At 50.3% G+C, this 17,521-nt stretch overlaps 1 protein-coding gene across 1 annotated transcript in view; it reads right to left on the bottom strand.

The window, feature by feature from the left end:
• Positions 1–2,930: 2,930 nt before the first annotated feature.
• LDLRAD3 (low density lipoprotein receptor class A domain containing 3) overlaps positions 2,931–17,521 on the bottom strand; it is a 237,130-nt gene continuing 222,539 nt past the window's right edge. The window contains exon 8 of the transcript XR_004288960.1: positions 2,931–2,942. The gene's annotated coding sequence lies outside the window, so the exon portion shown is untranslated. The remainder of the gene's footprint in view (positions 2,943–17,521) is intronic.

Genomic DNA, 17,521 nt, shown 5'->3' with positions numbered 1-17,521 from the left:
CACAGATAGCCGCTGGCAGGCAAGTGACCTGGGTCATCCCCCAGATCAGAAACTGGAGGCTCCGAGACGGACATAGTCAGCTGGAGGTCACGTAGCTACATAAGTAAGTAAGTAAGTGCCTTCTGGTCAAGGCAAGTGGTGTCCTGTTTCTGGGGAAAATAATGAGGCTCACCGGAAGTTACAGTGTGGAGAAGCATCGTCCCCGGCAGGATAGAAGTAGTCAATGACAAGGAGCGGACACCCCCAGGAGTAAGGGCGATCGGGAGCTCTGAGCTCCAGGCTGCCTCCTGCTGAGAAGGAAGCCCCCCAAGATGGATCTATGGACAGAGGGACCTTGGGCCACGAAGAGCCAGTGGGAACAGAGGATGGAAACAAAGAAGAAAGCTGGAGGTGGGATGGGGACCCCTGTGGCCGGGCGCTCTCCTGGAAGGGGGTAGACGGGATTCCAGGCAGCCGAGGGCAACGCTGGAGCCAGCTGGAGGGTGGCAAGAGCCAGGAGATGCTGCAGGCTCTGTGGGGGATGTTCTCTGGCTCTGGGGGGATAGTTGAAGCTGCTGATTTAATTTGGGGTACTTTGGGGGGTTTCTCGGAAGCCTCCATCTGAGCATCCTAGTAGGTGCCCGTCTCCTGCGGGCCCCAGCTGTCCTGGCTCACTCCTGGAGAGCATATCAGGCTCCAGGTACCCGGGTCTGGCTGGCTCTCCCTCTTTCAGCCACGTGAGATGCAGAGGAGCTCGGGTGTTACAGGCCTGCTGTTGTCGCAGACGCCTGCTGCGGGCGTCATCACCACGCCCCAGACTGGCGGGCGTGTCACCATGGGGATGTATCTCTCACAGCCCTGGGGGCCCGGTGTCCAAGATCAAGCCACCGGCCGCTTCCGGGTCTGGGGAGGGTCTGCCTCCTGGCTCACAGGCAACCGTCTTCTGGCTGCGTCCTCACACAACGGAAGGGGGTCTTCAGGGAGGGCCCCGACCCCTATCCCAGGGATCACAGAGGCCCCCCTCCTGCTGCCGCCCCCCACCCCCCGCGCCTTCATTCTCTAGGTAGGAATCAGGGGACACAAGCGTTGGGTCTGTAGCCTGTGCCCCGTTCCCTTACCCACCCCCTTCCCACTCCCCCGCCTTTTCCTCCTTTCCTCGTTTTTCCTCCTGGCTCTGGTGGTGGCATCTCAAAGGCTGTTGAGTGAGCGAGTGAGCGACTAGCTTGTGTCTGGGAGGGGAGGGTGCAGTCTGGAGACCGTTGCCCCGAGGAGAGCCAGATCTCTGGTGGTCTCAGCATCAGGACTTGGGGCCCCTCCCCCTTCCCTTCCCCACCCTTGCTGCCCGCATGGTGGTGCCTTCCCTCCCAGCACCTTCCTGTGGTCTCGGGCGGTGCCCAGGAGGCAGGCCCGCGAGAATGGTGATCCCCAGGTCACCGGCACTCCCTTCAGACTTCCTCCAGCCTCCTGTCCCCTCTGGACGGGGCTGCCAGTCACTACAGGCTCTGAGTCATCTCAGGGCTCCATCCAGGGCAGGAGCTGAAGCTGGGAGGGAAGCCTCCCCCGGGGCTGGGCCTGCCGGGGCCCAGGGGCTACAGTGGCACAAAGCCACGTTCCCCAGACACACCAGATCCTGGCTTGAGCCAGCGCCTTTCCCCCATCCTCCCAAAGCTTCTCACTTTCCAAAGCTCCGCCTTAATGTTCTCATTATACCCGCCAGAAAGGCCAGCTGCCAGCTGCCCAAACCTGCTGTCTGCTGAGTCCCAGGATGCAGGGGATGGCTCGTGTTGGGGAAGGGGACGGAAGCAGGGACCCTCCCCAAAGCCTTTTCTGCTCTGGATGAGCAGGATGGGCCGGCGCCAGCCCCCTCTCCTCGGAGCTCTGCCTCACACCTCCCTTGAGCAAGGGCCTCTGCGGCCTGAGCCCTGGAGCGAGGTTCTCGTCTCTAGTTAGTTAACCGCTTGCTTAGCTCACAAGGCGGAGAACATTCCAGACACAGGCCCTATGCAGATGGACAGTGCCTTGATCTCAAGCCCCGAACCTCAAAATCTAACCGACTTGTCCTTTTCCTTGCCCCCACCCACCCTGCCATGCCCCATGCAGGACCCAGCAAGGTCTGCAGGTCCCGAGGTCACAATATAGCTCCACCTGCCCCTGCCCTCAGTTCTACTGTCCACCCTGATTTGGGACAAAAGCACCTCTCCTCAGGACTCCTCAAGCAGAGATGGGGGGTACAGGCAGGGGGTTGGGACGAGGTGTTGCTGGGGAGAAACCCGCGGCCAGCTGAAGTGCAGGAGTGATGGCCCTGGTGGGTTTGACGGATCACTTGGCTACCAAGAAAGCGTGGACATCAGGGGGCAGCAGCAGAAGCAGGGAGACCTGCCAGGGGAACCTGAGGAGTCCTGAAGAGAGCTGCCCCCTCTGTGCACCAGAGCTCATCCCGCTCCAGAACGTTCTCCCCAAGATCTACCTGACCTGCTCAGAGCTCAGCCCAAACCAACCTCCTTGTCCTGGGGCAGCTGGTTGAAAAGATCAGGGGTGGTGCCCTCTGTCTCCGCCCCATGGAAGTCACTCTCTGGGACAGTAGGAATCTAGAGTGTCGAGTTCACGGTGGTGCCCCCACCTTCAAGAATTTGCACTCCCTTCTCCGGTAGAGCTCCCCAAAAGCTGTATCTTGGTCACATCCCTGGAGCTTTTCAACAAACACCTTCATGGGGCAGGAGGTGCACCAGCCCCTTAGTTTTGGCTTCTGAAACTTAACTACAATTCACAAATTAGAGCACCGATCCAGTCTCAGAGGATGGGGAATCCTCCCGCTAGTCGGCCCCTCTCTCCTTTGATGTGGAGTCTTTGATTTCCTCCACCTGCCGGCCTCCCTCCTTCCGCCCGTGTCGCCCACCCCCAGCCCCAGCCCTGCCTGCTTTCCGCTCCCCCATCAAAGGAAGGCAGGGTCCACCGGGGAAGCCCTGAGCTTGCCAGAAATGAACAAAAGGAATGAGGGAAGAGAGACAAAGACAGTGAATGTGGAGGGAGGGCTAAGAGCACCCCCAGAGCCCCACCCACGGAAGAAGTCAGTCAAGAGTGTGCCAGGCGTCCCTGAGGGCACCTGGCCCTGGTCTGGGGGCTCAGAGCATCATGGACACAGGCTCAGGCAAGCTTGCCCCTGCACGGCTGTCACTCTCAACTGACCTAGCTGAGTCGAGGGCAAAGTCCCCGGAGGAAAGAGACATTTGAACACCAGCTTCGCCTTGGAACTGCTGAAGAGTCAGGGAAAGGAGTCTGAGCTGGTCACCCATCTCGTGATGTCCCTGTCTCTTTGTCTCATCCTTGACCTCCATCCCTGGATGATTTGAGAAGGAAGCATCACAGCTCATAATTTTGAGCCTGTGCTATCAGCCAGACACTATTCTGAGCCTTTTAAATGCTTAGGATCACACAACAACCTTGTGAAGGAAGAACTATTCTTATTTTCATTTGGAACAGATGAGAAAAACGGAGATCCAAGGAAATGAAGTAACTCGCCCAAGTCACACAGCTAATAAAAATGAGAACTGGAGTTTGCTCCAGGCCATCTCATTCCAGAACCTGTGCTCCTCACCAGCCCCCCTGCATGGCTCTCAGGCAAGATAACCAACACGAACGAGGCTTGTTAAATATGACAACCCCATATAATTCATCATTAAGCAAGCTCTTTGCTCATGTCTTTTAACATCCTTCTGTGTCTCAACCTCAGAGAGACCAAGGGACCCAGATGGGAGTCCTCCCCTCTGGGAGCCCAAGCCTAGCACCAAGCCTGGCACAACAGCCACGCAGACGGGTATGCAGTTGGGTTCCACTCAGGAGGGCTGTTGAGGAAGAAGTGAAGAATGATAAGATACTACAGGAGCTGGAGGTGCACGTTATAGATTATTGATCATTCTTTTTGTAATAAAAAAAAATAGCTGATGTTTCTTTCCTGCTACTCACTTGGCAGGCATCATTTGGAGCCTTTCCAATATTAACTGAAATGCTTACCCTGTGCAGCCTTACAGATGGCCCCCAATGACCCTCACTTTGTGATATTCTTTACCTAGTTTAGTCCTGTCCCACGGTGAGTCAGGGCTGACCTGTGTGACCAGGAAATTATACGATGGAAGTGATAGCCTGTGAAGGCACTGCAGCTTCCTCTTTGACGTCCTGGATCACCATGTGGAAAGGAGCTGAGGCTTCTGGTCATCCGCTGCTTGAGGGCGCCATCTTGGAAATGGATCCTCTGGCCCCACTCAGGTCTCTGGATTTTTTAGTGCCAGCCCACATCTGACTGCACCCTCAGGAGAGGTCTTGAGCTGGAATTACCCAGTGAAAAAAAACCCTGAGTTCCTGTGAGAACTGTGAGGAACTGTGAGAGATAATAAACGGTTGTTTCACTCTACTAAGTTTTGGGGTAATTCGTTATGTAGCAACAGATAACTCATACTCATAGAAGCATCATAACAACTCTGTGAAGTAGATACTTTAATTGCCCAAAGCTTATAGCAAGAAGGAGGAAGAGGCAGGATTTTACTCAGGCATACCCCTGTTTGCCTTCTAGATGCCTAATGGAGAATGGAGATTTACATTTCACCTAATGGAGAAATGTGGGAGATTTCCTGGGGGATGTTGAGCAGACTACCAGTGCCAGGCTCCCCCAAATGGCCAGTCCTCAGTGTCCCCTTATTAAAAATAAAGAACTCCCAGGACCTTTCCCCAAATATTTTGGCTCAGTAGGGTCTAGAATGAGACCTTCAGTTGATTTAACCCCTGAATATTTCAGGACTCACTAATATTCCCAGAACTCCTCAGCAGACAGCTATGGCTCTCCCATTTGACTAGTTAGGGGACACTAGATTATACAGCAGTGACCAGAAATTTCAGTGCTTTAATCCCCAGAGGTTCATCTCTCCCTGCCATCCCAGTCTGATACCAGTTGGGTGGTCCTCTGCCATCTTGAGCTATGCCACCTGGAGCACGTGACTTCCTCAATCACTACTGCAAGGCAAGAGGAAGAAACGAGTGATCATGGGACATGTTTGGAAGGGTCAAGCCTGGACGTAATTTATGTTAAATCCACCCAGATTCATTAGCCGGAACCACAAGGAAGGCTGGGAAAAGGGAAGAGCAGGTGATTGGCCGGTGGACCACGGAAATCCTCGGGGACACCCACTGTTCAGCCTCTACTTTTGTACTGTGTTGCATATTGATATGTTCCTCCTGATTCCTCGTTAGCTGTGAATTCTCTGAGGTCAAGAGCAACCTTGCCTTTCTTCCCTACAGGACTGAGCCTTTGGGCACTGCTTGATATATTCTTCTAGATGAATTGGTGATAAATGGCTCTGCATAGTGGCCGTGTGACAGGAGGGTCTGATAGGTCTGGGAACAAATTCTGTCTCCAACACTCCCTTGGCACATTTTCTGAGCCTCAATTATTTTTCCTGTAAAATAGGAATGACGACTGCCTTGCAAAGTGAATGGGGGAACCAAATGAAATGATTTAGGATATAAATTACCTGCCACGCTTCATGGAACATAGTGAGATTCAAAAACTGGTGGCAGTTATACCCTGTTGCACTGGGGGCACTATGGAGGTGGAGCTTCCTGGGGTCCGTGAGCCCCTGGAAATCATATGCAAACATGCATGTGCAAAATACACAGGGACCTTCCCTTCCTCACCTTCTCTTGATTCAGAAAAGCACACATGGGGTAGTTCTCGGGATAAAATGTTTAAACATCACAGATCACAAGAGCTTGCCTTCTTTTTTTTTTTGTTTTTTGATTTTATTTATTTATTTATTTGACAGAGGGAGATCACAAGTAGGCGGAGAAACAGGCAGAGAGAGAGAGAGAGGAGGAAGCAGGCTCCGTACTGAGCAGAGAGCCTGACGTGGGGCTCGATCCCAGGACCCTGGGACTGTGACCTGGGCCGAAGGCACAGGTTTTAACCCACTGAGCCACCCAGGTGCCCCAAGAGCTTACATGTTAATGGCTTCCTGCAGGCCAGGCGGCTCTGAATGCATGACTTGTTCAGCCTTTGCAGGAACCCTGTGAGGGGGCTACTGTCATTACCATCCCTAGGTCACATTGTACAGACGAGGAAACCGATTCCAAAGTCATTGATGGTCCCGCAGCTGCTAAGTAGATATGTTGGTTTCAACTCAAACCCACGCGGCATGACTCCAAGACTCTTACCCACCAGGTGTGGGTACCTGGTCTGGCAGCCACGGCACCTGGGAACATGTTAGAAACACAAATTCTTGGGGCCCCCTCAGACCTGCAGAATCGGAGCTCTCCAGGTGATTCTGGGACTCCTTGAGGTTCGAAAACCCTTCATTGTGCTCTTATGCGGCTCCTCTGTGCCCCACCCCACCCCTGGCAATTCGTCCTTCTGGAGCCCAGAGGAGTGCCGCCCACTTACTAGATGAATGAATGAACGCTGTCCCCCGCTCATAACTCCCGTTCACAGTCCCCCCTCCTGCCGCTGAGGTCGGAAGCACCAGAAGGAAACCACATACCTCCTTCCTCCTCTTGGGGAACCTGCCACTGAGTTCTCCTCGAACTGGACAACTCGACCATCAGATTCGCTCACTGGTCAAAACCGGGCCCATGCCCCCTGCTCCCTGCAAGCCAAGGAGAGCGGCAGACAGTGTCTGGCTGGATCCTGAGACGCTCTTTTGTTCCCAGCCCCAAACTGGGCATCTCCCACGACGGCACAGCAAACAGACGGCAGCCCCGGCCTCTCCCGGCCCTCCGCCCCAGCTGTTCCTGCCTTGGCAGCCAGCTCTGCTCTGCGCTCCCTGTCGTATCCAGATGGAAGCAGACTCAGCCGGCGATGCACCCCCGGCAGGCAGCTGCGATCGATTAACAAGAGAGCCCAGCAGACCGGCCTATCTGGAGGGCTCACAAAGGCAGCGCAGACGCAGCCGTGAAAATGCCAGCACATCTCAGCCCCGGACCAGCCAGCCAGGGGGGATTCTGATGTCTGTTGAGTGACACCATGACAACCACTCGGACTGAGCACTTCCTGGGGGTCAGGCGGCCTGTATTACAGCAGCCCTTCTGCGGAGACAGTGTTAGAGTCAATGACCCCTTTCACACGTGAGGGCAATGGATCCCAGCTCTCAGAGCAGAGACTTACTGCAGACAGGACTCACGCCTCTATGTCTAACCACAGCTCTCGACGGAGGAGACCGGCATGGCACACTTGACCTTGGTCCTGAGCCGGCCAACGGGGGCTCTTCATGGGGCTATGACCCTCTTTACCAGCCTCCTGCGAGCATCTCTCAAAGGCTGCCAGTGTTCATGCCTATTTATTGAGCCCATTTACCCATTTACCTGTTTTTGTTTAGAATTATGACATCTTGTTTCTCATAAATATACAGTCCATGGGAACAAGGATCGGGGGGGGGGTCCCTGATGGATTTCCAGCAGACAGACTAGTACCTGGCACACAGTAGGCACACAATAAACACCTGTTACATGTATGAGTGGCCCTGATCTCCAGATCTTGGCCTGTTGAAGCCATAGGGAGGATGTAGTTCTCCATTTGCATTATTTTTAAAAAATCCATTACCACCTGGAAGGACTGGATCTAACCACGGTAAGTGCTTCTGCACTGGGGGGCGAGTAGTGAACTATGGGACGAAGCTCAGTGTGTGGTGTGCCCACTGACTCCCTAGAGTACATTCTAACAGCACTGAGGCTGTTCCTGCTGCAGACTTGGGATGACAGTGGCATTACTGGGATCAGTGATCTCAGAAAATTCCTCCTCTGGCTTTCGCAGTCCCTGGAGACACGCTGCCTTTTGGTGTTCTGGTCTGGGAAAGTGAATTCCGGGAGGTGGAAAGGCAGAGGGACACAAGCGTTGGCTCTCTGTAGTGCTATGACTTCGAGACAGGCCATGCACTTTCTCCAAATCCCATTCTCCTCCTCTGTGAAATGGGATAATAACAGAACTTCCTTCCTATGGTTCTTTTTATCCCCACCACCTCCATCCATCATGACCACCACGCTTTGAGTCTCTAGGGAGCTCTCTGTGTCCAGCCCTGGACTGTCAGGCTCCTGGTTTCACCAGGGATGGACAGAGAGATCATGGGCTCTTCCAAAGGCAGTGGAAGCAGAGGTCAGAGTGAGGAAGCCATGAGACAATGTGGCAACCTCTAGAAGCTAGAAAAGGCCAGGAATAGGTCCTCCTCTGGAGTCCTGAGCAGAAATCCAGCCCTCACCTTGATTTTAGCCCAGTAAGACCATTTCAGTGAGACTAAGACTCCGATCTCCTTAACTGTGAGTTAATAAGCCACTAAGCCCGATAGCATTAAGAAACTAATACAAGGACCTCTAGTCTTGCTTTATTCTTCTCTGAATAAAGAAGACTCCAGCTTCTATTTCATTCCATAAAAATCAAAACATACTTTGTTATATTAATTAGTTCTAGTCTGGAGAAAATACAATTTTCTGATGATACACAGTAAGGCCTGTCCCATGGGTGTTCCTGGGCCTGTGCTGGTCTGCGTCAACCGGTTTGTGTTCTGATCTATGCACCACCTTCCCGCGCTCAGCTCCACACTGCAGAGAACTACATTTTCAAGAACCTCCTTGCAAATGGCTTCCAGCTAGTTTGGCCAAGGGGCAGCACTAACAGAAGGTACAAAGAGGTAAAAAATCATAGCAGTCTGCTTTCCAGGTGGCGTCTCCATGCTGGGATTGGGAAGAAAGTCAGAGACCTGAGTTATGGGCTGAGACTGGGGTATGGATGTTAGCTGGGGCCTGCAATGGGGTCATGAGCCGTGGGGTGCAAACCAAGAAAGTACCCCCAAACCAACAGTTGTCCCAAGGTCCTCGTTCTCTCTTGGGGATTGGGGTGCTGATGCCCAGACCACACCCAGCACTGGTCCACGAGTAACCTGCGGACCACCGTCCCCTCCCCCCTTGCTCAGGCAAATGAGTCTGTCGGGAGGGGCAGCGGCCTGCTTCATCACCCTAATTACCTTGTGGTTTGTGTTCATCAAAGAAACAGCAGGGATTCCAAATTAAATTCCAACATACAATTTATTCAAGACATAAGGCCCATTGAGAGACTCTGTGCTGACGGCCTTGCCCTCCTGCTCAGAGGCAGATGCTTCTGTTGCCCAGGCTGCCACAGCCCTTCCTGGTCTTCTGGGACCAAGGCGCTCTGGATGGGGGATTCTCCCTGGGCTGTTGGCCAGCTGCTTTCCCATTTTACAGATGGGGCTGCTGAGGCACAGAGAAGGGTCTCGCACAGGGAAACCATCCTGGGGACACGGAGGCCCATTCCAGCATGGGCTGGGCAGTCTTTGGGAATTGTGCACGACCAAGTGTCTGTCTGGCACGGCCTGAAGATGACAAATGAGCCAATTCTGAGCGGTAGTAAGGGCCGTGGGAATCTCATTCGGAAAACCAAATCATCCTGCCAGCATTCATTGGCCTGAAAGGGGCTTCTGAACAAAGTGCAGGCACAAAGCCACTCGCTCAGGCTTCATACCGATGGGCCAACCCCTTCTGGGCAGACCCTCCTGCCAGGGTTTCCAGACTGGAGCCTACCACCTGTTTTCACCTGGAAGGTTTCATGGGTCACATGGACCCCAGAATGGAGATGATAAAGTCGATGGGAAACCACAGAGGGGAGGAAGCCACTGAATGGATTAGGTACTCCGCAGAGACTGCTCACGCGCACACGGGCTGCACTCTGGCTCTTTTCCTTGTTCAGTTCTGCGCGGACAGGCACCTGGTGGGTGCCTGGTGGCCCTGAAAGCCCCCCTCTGGGGAGGCACCCTGTGATGGCCATCAACACTTTGCGGTCAGAGACTGATTCCTCCCAGGTAAGCTTTGCATTCAGATGAGAAGTAGAGCAACGTGCCCAAACACTCTTTGGTGTTTGGGGCTCAGGGGTCCCTAATGTGCAGGAGGTGTGGTGTAAGGACACCAAAGTGATATGGGCTGAAACGCGGATGACATGTGTTCTGGAAGGAAGACTTTCCACAAAGCCAACTCTACCTGGCAAAGCTGTGTTTCTCTGGGTCCCTGGAGTCCGCTCCTGAACAAACACGGGCTTCCTACCACTTAGCAGACAGCACCGTGCCTTTCGGGAGTAGATTGATTTTGAGATTGATTTTGAGAGCAGTTAAGGCAGCAAATGATCTCTAGGGAAGCAACATCCAGTTCTGACTGAGATCCTGGAGGCAGGAAGAGGACATTTCAATCCAGGCCTGCTGCCTTCATTCGAAGGAGGCAGGCAGTGACTATCATTTACCAGTTTCCCCGCAGGAATGGGGCTGGGCGGGGGGATGGAGAGGAGAAGACATCACTGCCGTAAAATGACTGGAAGTTTAAAACTTAGCGGTTGCAGCCTGGCCTTTGAACTCAAATCTGACATTGAGTCCTTTCTGGGTTTAGGTCTTAGAACAAGCTCTTTTATGTCTCAGGTCCTCAGTTTCCCAATCTGGAAAAGTGGGTGGAATAATCCTATCCAACTCTCAGGCTTCATTCAGAGCAAGAATCAGCAAGTTTTTCCACTAAGGGCCAGATGGTGAATATTTTAAGTCTTTTGGGCCAAATAGACACTGTTGCAGCTACTCTACTCTGTCGTTGTGCCTTGAAAGCAGGCGTAGAAATAGTAAATGAGTGGGCATAGGTGTGTCTCAATAAAACTTTATTTACAAACACAAATGGCAGGCCAGAGAGTTATAGTGTGCAATCCCTGATTAAGAAGATTATATGAGCCAAGGCAAATGAAAGCAAAAGTGCTTGGCACAAAATTGCTGACCAAAAAATGTTGCTATTATTATCATCACCTTCATCACCGTCATCATCATCGTCATCATCATCATCACTGCTCTGCATTTGGCCCTTGGGATCCTCAGGTGCTGCCTACTAAATACCTCTATCTCCCCTCCCTGCATTTACCAACTTATTAAACCAATTTCCAAAAGGGCATTTAAGTGAATTAATTCAGACTCCTGGGTTCAAATGCATTCAGGACTTTGCCCTGAAGTGGTCTGCTTCCTGCAGTTTCCAAGATCCCTTAGCAAAACAATTCTCCAAAGAAGACGTACAAATGGCCAACAGACACATGAAAAAAGTGCGCACCATCACTCGGCATCAGGGAAATACAGATCAAAACTACAGTTTTCATCTGACCCTGGTCGGGATGGCTAAAAGTAACAAGTTAGGAAATGACAGATATAGGTGAGGATGTGGAGAAAGGGGAACCCTCCTACACCATTGGTGGGAATGCAAGCTGGTGCAGCCACTCTGGAAAACAGTAGGGAGTTTCCTCACAAAGTTGAAAATAGAGCTACCCTACAAGCCAGCAATTGCACTACTGGGTATTTACCCAAAAGATACAAATGTAGTGATCTGAAGGGGCATGTGTACCCCAATGTTTATGGCAACAATATCTACAATAGCCAAATTATGGAAAGAGCCCAGATGTCCACCGATAGATGAATTGATAAAGAAGATGTGGTATACATATATATATATATATATATATATATATATATATATGAATAATTCTACTCAGCCATCAAAAATGAAATCTTGCCATTTGCAATGACATGGGTATTATGCTAACCTAATAAGTCAACCAGAGAAAGGTGATTATCATGTGATCTCACTTGTATGTGGAATTTAAGAAACAAAACGATCGTAGGATCATAGGAGAAGGGAGGAAAAATGAAACAGGAGGAAACCAGAGAGGGACACAAACCGTTAGAGACTTAATCATAGGCAACCAACTGAGGGTTGCTGGAGGGGAGGGGGTAGGGATGGGGTGACTGGGTGTTGGACATCGAGCAGGGCACAGGATGTATTGAGCACTGGGTATTACACACAACGGATGAATCACTGACCTCTACCTTTGAAACTAATAATACACTACATGTTAATTACTTGAATTTAAATTTTTAAAAACCTGGAAAAAGAAAAGAAAGAAAAAATATCAATAAATCCACTATCCAGAAATTAAAAACAACAACAACAACAAAAAAACAAGGGCAGCTTGGACCCCTGCTGAAGTCACATTGATAAGACTTCCCATTCAGAGTTTCCCTTGCCCTTCACCAGGGACTTCAGCTGCAAGATGGCACGGATTTCCCACTGCTGCTTGAGGAAGTACAGACGTTTTTGTGGACAGGACACTGAGCTTTGGTTAGACCGACTTGTGCAAAGTCATGCCGAGGTGCGGGAGCTGGGCTGAAATTTGCTCTCAGGTCTGTGGGCTCAGAATCCAGTGCTCCTTCCTTGCTACTGCTGGTTTAAACAAGAAAGGAATTCATTGAGTCAGTGGCTTGGAGAGTCGGTGGAACAGAGAATCAGGGTTGGGGCTGGGGTGGAGAGCACCATCCCAATGATAATGTTGGGGAGCTTGACAGCAGGGGCTCTGATGCAGGAGCCACGGCTGCCACCAGTGATGCTGAGCACCTTTGCTGTGGCCTGGGGCCTGATGTTCCATTGTCACCCCCAGAACTAATTCCGTCTGTATGGTGCCTCCTTCTTTACCTTCTTTTCTTCCAAAGGCAAGTCTTCAAGCGAGGGTCCTAGGAGCAGAGCCTCAGTCACATGTCAGGGCCCTAGTTCCCAAGAAGCTTGCCCAAATGAGTCCCTCCTTCTTTGGGGAGGCAGGACTCATAAGAGGGGACTCCCCCAAACCTAGGAAGGGTATGGAAAGGGCACGAGGCCAGCTCCCCTTGCGGGTATACACTCCAAAGAAGTGAACGCAGGGACTCAAAGATCCACCTGCACGCCCTTGAACAAAGTCGCCATCACCAAAAGGTGTGACAAGTCATAAAGCCCATCTAGGAATGAAGGGATAAACTAATTGTGGGAGATACCTCCAACGGAATCTTACTCAGCCTTAAAAAGTTGGAAATCCTGCCCCATGCTGCCACATGGGTGACCCTTGAGGACATTATGCTAAGTGAAATAAACTAGACCCAGAAAGACACTTCTGCTTATATGAGGTGTCTGGGCTATTCATAGATTCAGAAAGTAGACCAGCATGTGCCAGGGCTGAGAAAACCAGAGGGTGTGTGTGTCATGGTTTAATGGGGACAGAGATTCAGTTTGGGGTAATGAACATTTTCTGGAGATGGATGATGATAACAGTGGCACGAAAACGTGAGTGTGCCCAGCGCTGCGGAACTGTACTCTTAAAAATGGTTATAGTGGTAAATCATACTTTGTGTATATTTTACCACACACACAGGCTAACGTGCTGGGCATGACACACGTCCATTGCCAGAACTTAGGTTTGCATTTTCCAGAATGGAAACTAGATAGTAACACGACTAGATAGTGACAGGACTAATTAGTGGCAAAGCTGGCAACCATCTGAGTCCGTGGTACTTGCTCTTTCCAGAAAGAAACTGCTGGTAGAAATTTGGATGCCGTCTCCTCAGCCTTGCTCCCTCCAGGCTCTAACAAGTCGGACAGGGGCCAGGCAAGCAATTACATAAGTGGAGTGGGCTGGTTAGGAGACGGGAGGGAGAAGCCGTGGCCGCAACGAGCAAACGTTCCATGTAAACAGTCCAGAGAGCCCGACATGTTGGAAGGGAGCCCAATGTGCTCTAGCTTATGGTTCTTCCAAAGAAGCCAGACATCCAGATATAAATGTGAATTTGCCTGAATCTTAATCATTGGCAACAGATTTAAACAAACAAACAAACAAAAATTAGTCTATGAGCCAATGAAAAATACATGTATGGGTTGAGTACTACCCTTGGGTTTCTGGTTTGCAAACTCAGTGTTTGAGTACAGAGACAAGTACCCAAGACAAAAAGTTTTGGTAGTAAATGCAAGTTCCGGGTAATATTTCAAAGTCTAGGCTTCCCAGTAAAGGCTGGTAAGTAAACAATGGCTATTAACCAAGACCCAAATGAGAGCCTCCTGTTACATTGGATCTTCCAGGGAGATCTAGGACTGCAGATTACACTCAGAGGGCTCTGAGCCACCTCGCTTGCTCCAAGGAACATGAAGAGACCTACCTTTAAAACTCATAAGCAAGGAATGGAACTCCGGAGAGAGGACAGGAAGGAGAGGGCAGGAGGGAGAGATGGCCAAGGAGGACAGGAACAGAAGGGTGGGAGAGAGTGGATGTGCATTCCCCTTTCTTCCTTCTGGAATCTTCCTTCCTGGAATCTCTGAACTCCTGTTCATGCTTTGAGCAATCTGTTCCCCAGTTGACATGGCCCGATTGATAGGTTCACCTCAATGACTCTTAGCAAATTTGCTTCTGTGAGGTGTTAGTGAGCAGAAGGGAGGAAAACCATGGGGAGAGGGGTCAGAAGCCTTATACTTTTCCATGTTTTTTGGTTTATTTGACTTGACAGCCAAACCTAGGGTCAACCCACCAGGCATTTCTCTCAGGGCAGGAGGACTGTATCTTACTCCCACCTGCATAAAGTTGCTCACCCAAACATCCACAACTGTCCCATTTTGATTTTCCTGGGGACCCACTGTATAGTAGGAAGTTCTGTTCAGGGTCAAAACAGATCATTAGTAAAAGTAACTCCATAGCAAACAAATCCTTTTCTATTTCCTAACACAAATTGTCCAAACAGCTTACCAAAAATTATACCAAAGAATATAATGGAATCATCCCAGTATTGAAAACTATGGACTCCAATGATACGGACTCTAGGTATACCTGGAAAAATTAAGGGTCAAAAATGAAATTCCCTTTCCTCATGAATTACACGAGGTCCAACCCTCCCTGGACCAATTGGCTACATAGTAAGAAATCTCACCTGGAGGATGGAGGGTCTGTTCTGGAAATGACTGCGTGGACCGACATCCTGGTCTCCCCAGTGGGCTGAGGGCCCATTGGCTCCATTCTCGCACAAGGCTGGGAACCGTGCTTCCCAGAATCCCCTTCCCCAGACGGCTCCAGGGCGAGTGTGCCCATAAAGGGAACTCATGTGAGGTGTGAAAGGTGGAGGTGCAGAGGCATTCATTATTCTTAGGGGTTTGGGGCTGAGATCAGACCCATGGTTTTACAGTTCTGTGAGCTCTCTCATCACAGTACAATTTTGGGGTTAAGGTAGCTTCTCCAACTGCTTTGCAAGCTCTGGTTTCTCTACCTGTCCCTGGATGAGGCTGGTGCCATTGGAAACTGGGTCTGGGGTCCTTTCAGGCCATCACTCGGCCAGCTCTTGCACATCTGGGTAAGCCCCCATGTCCATATTCAACGCCTTGTTCCTGTAATGCTTGCAGTGGCTCTGACGGATCCCAGCGGACACCCATCAGGCAAACACAAATATCATCTTCATGAACGAGCTACTTATTAGATGCAAGCCGAGTCAGCAAGTGGGGTCAAGACCCTCACATTCAGTCATTTCCCGGCAACTGCTTCCAACGGGAGGGATGAGTTATTTAAGCAGTTTATTTTTCACTTACAAGGAAGCCATCTCCTTCTTTTCTTTCTATAATAACCCTGTAACTCTTCCCTGTTTGAGCTAGATGCTGGCGCCTCATCTCTGACCCCAGGATGCCACCGTTTCCAAACAGGAACGGGTGATCCTAGAAGTTTCCAGGCTCATCGATGTGTCCTTTAGTTGACTCACAGGCTGATACACCAGAACGCCCTTCAAGATGAAGGTCTGCTTCAAGTTTTTCTGCCAAAAAGTGCCACATCATACAGGGATCACTGAAAGAGCTGGCCCCCCGGGGGCCTGTGTTCAAGTCCCACCTCCATCCCCAGGTCCTGTCCTGCACAGTCCAGTGTATTAGCTCTAAGTTCAAGGTATTTCTTAAGTTGGCTCACCTCTTGATCCTTGGCTAATATTAGCATTGGTCCAAATTACATTTCCAGGCCTCACTTTTTGAACACATTCCCCAGAGTTCCTTCCTAAGTTCCCATATACTACCTGGTTCAAGGAACCCCCCCGCCACCAAATCATTTAAGTGGTAACTAGATCTTGCTCAAGAGCAAGCTCTGCTATTTCTGTTTTCCAAGAGTCTCCAAATGACCACAGCTGAGGTCCCTAAGATGGCAATATAAAGATTCTAAGTGGATGTGGGTCATGATGGCTCTCTGATGGGAAGTATTCCACGTGTCCGGAGATGGGGGTTCAAGGTAACGCGAAGACCAGGAGCAAAGGGCCTGAGCGGGGAGCGCCTGGCGGGTTCCAGAGCCAGCAAAGGGGCCAAACTGGGGCAGGAGATTAGTAGAAAATGAGATTGGATAGGTAATGGCAGCTAATGGTGTAATGTCCAGCAGACCACAATTCTGACTTTTATTCTGAGTGACTTGAAAGTTATTCACGTTGAATTAAGTTGAAGGAAGGTGATTAAGAGAATTAAGTAAGTTGAAGGAAGGCAATCTAAGAAGACAAACCATAAAAGATACGTGGGGTTGAGAAATCATCCTAATAGGGAAGCCACATTTGGATTGGAGAGAGTTTCACAATCCTGGACACGGAATCTGGTTAGATTCAGAATCTGGTTGGGTTTTTTTCCAAAACTGGTTGGGGAAGGGATGAGTGTATTTTAAGGAGGAAAGAAGTGTACAAACATATATTCAGTGGCTGGTGCCAAAATCCACTTCCGGTTCTTCCAGGATATGTAGCTAAACTACCTTCCCAGCCTCCTCGCGGTAGGTGTGGTTGTGAGACTAACCAGACCCTGGGCAAAGAGGTGAATGGAGGGGTATGATCACTTCCAGGCCTGGCCCCTAAATGCTGCCTGTGTGTGCTCCATTGTAGAGGAAAGTCCATAGGATTTCTCCATGAGCCCTTTTTTCTGCTGGCTCACTGGGATGATTTATCAGGATGAACTTGAAAGCCCAGAATGGCAACTACTGCCTGGTACTGGAACTTAGAGGGAATCACCTTGCTCAGTCCACACACCCACAACTGGGTCTGAAGCATCAGTCATGTTAAAGTAAACAAATTTGCCCCAGAATTGTATCCCGGCTCCCTATGGTCATGCCTTCAAGTCCCCACGGTGATAGGGATTCAGTCCCTCAGGTCCTATGACATCAGCTGCCTCTAAGTTGTGGTTCTCTGGATATTGATGCATCCCAGCTCTTGGGGTGGGGGCAGGTAAAAGGGTTAATTTGGAAAGTTTAGTTAACAGTATGGATAATTGAATCGAAGTCTTTGCATACTTCGGTGAAAGGGTGAAAAATGGGAATATATTTCTGATCCAACAACTTAAAAATCGTGTGCAAGTTGGGGATGAATCTTGGTGGGATAACTGCACCGTTTCCATGCTTGCAGAGGTCTGGGGAGAGTCCTGGAACCCACAAGGCAATTTGGGCTTCTTTAGGATGGAACTCTTCCTATTTTGGCTTTATCCATGTGACCTACCCCAGATGAATATCTCATAAAAGTATACCTAACCCAGGCCTACTATAGCCTGAAACTGACCATGTCTCCTATGTTTAGAGAAAGGATGTTTTCTCCTGAAATTTTCACTGTAACACTGCCTCTGCTCTTTTCAGACCTATGTTGCCTGAAGATTGAAGTTATAGGAGTTTTCCTATGTGTACCAAAAATTATGCCAGTCAGTTGTG

This window comes from Mustela erminea, chromosome 9 (assembly GCF_009829155.1).
Source record: "Mustela erminea isolate mMusErm1 chromosome 9, mMusErm1.Pri, whole genome shotgun sequence".
In the NCBI taxonomy this organism is placed as follows: Eukaryota; Metazoa; Chordata; class Mammalia; order Carnivora; family Mustelidae; genus Mustela; species Mustela erminea.
This window is presented reverse-complemented; position numbering and strand designations above follow the sequence as displayed.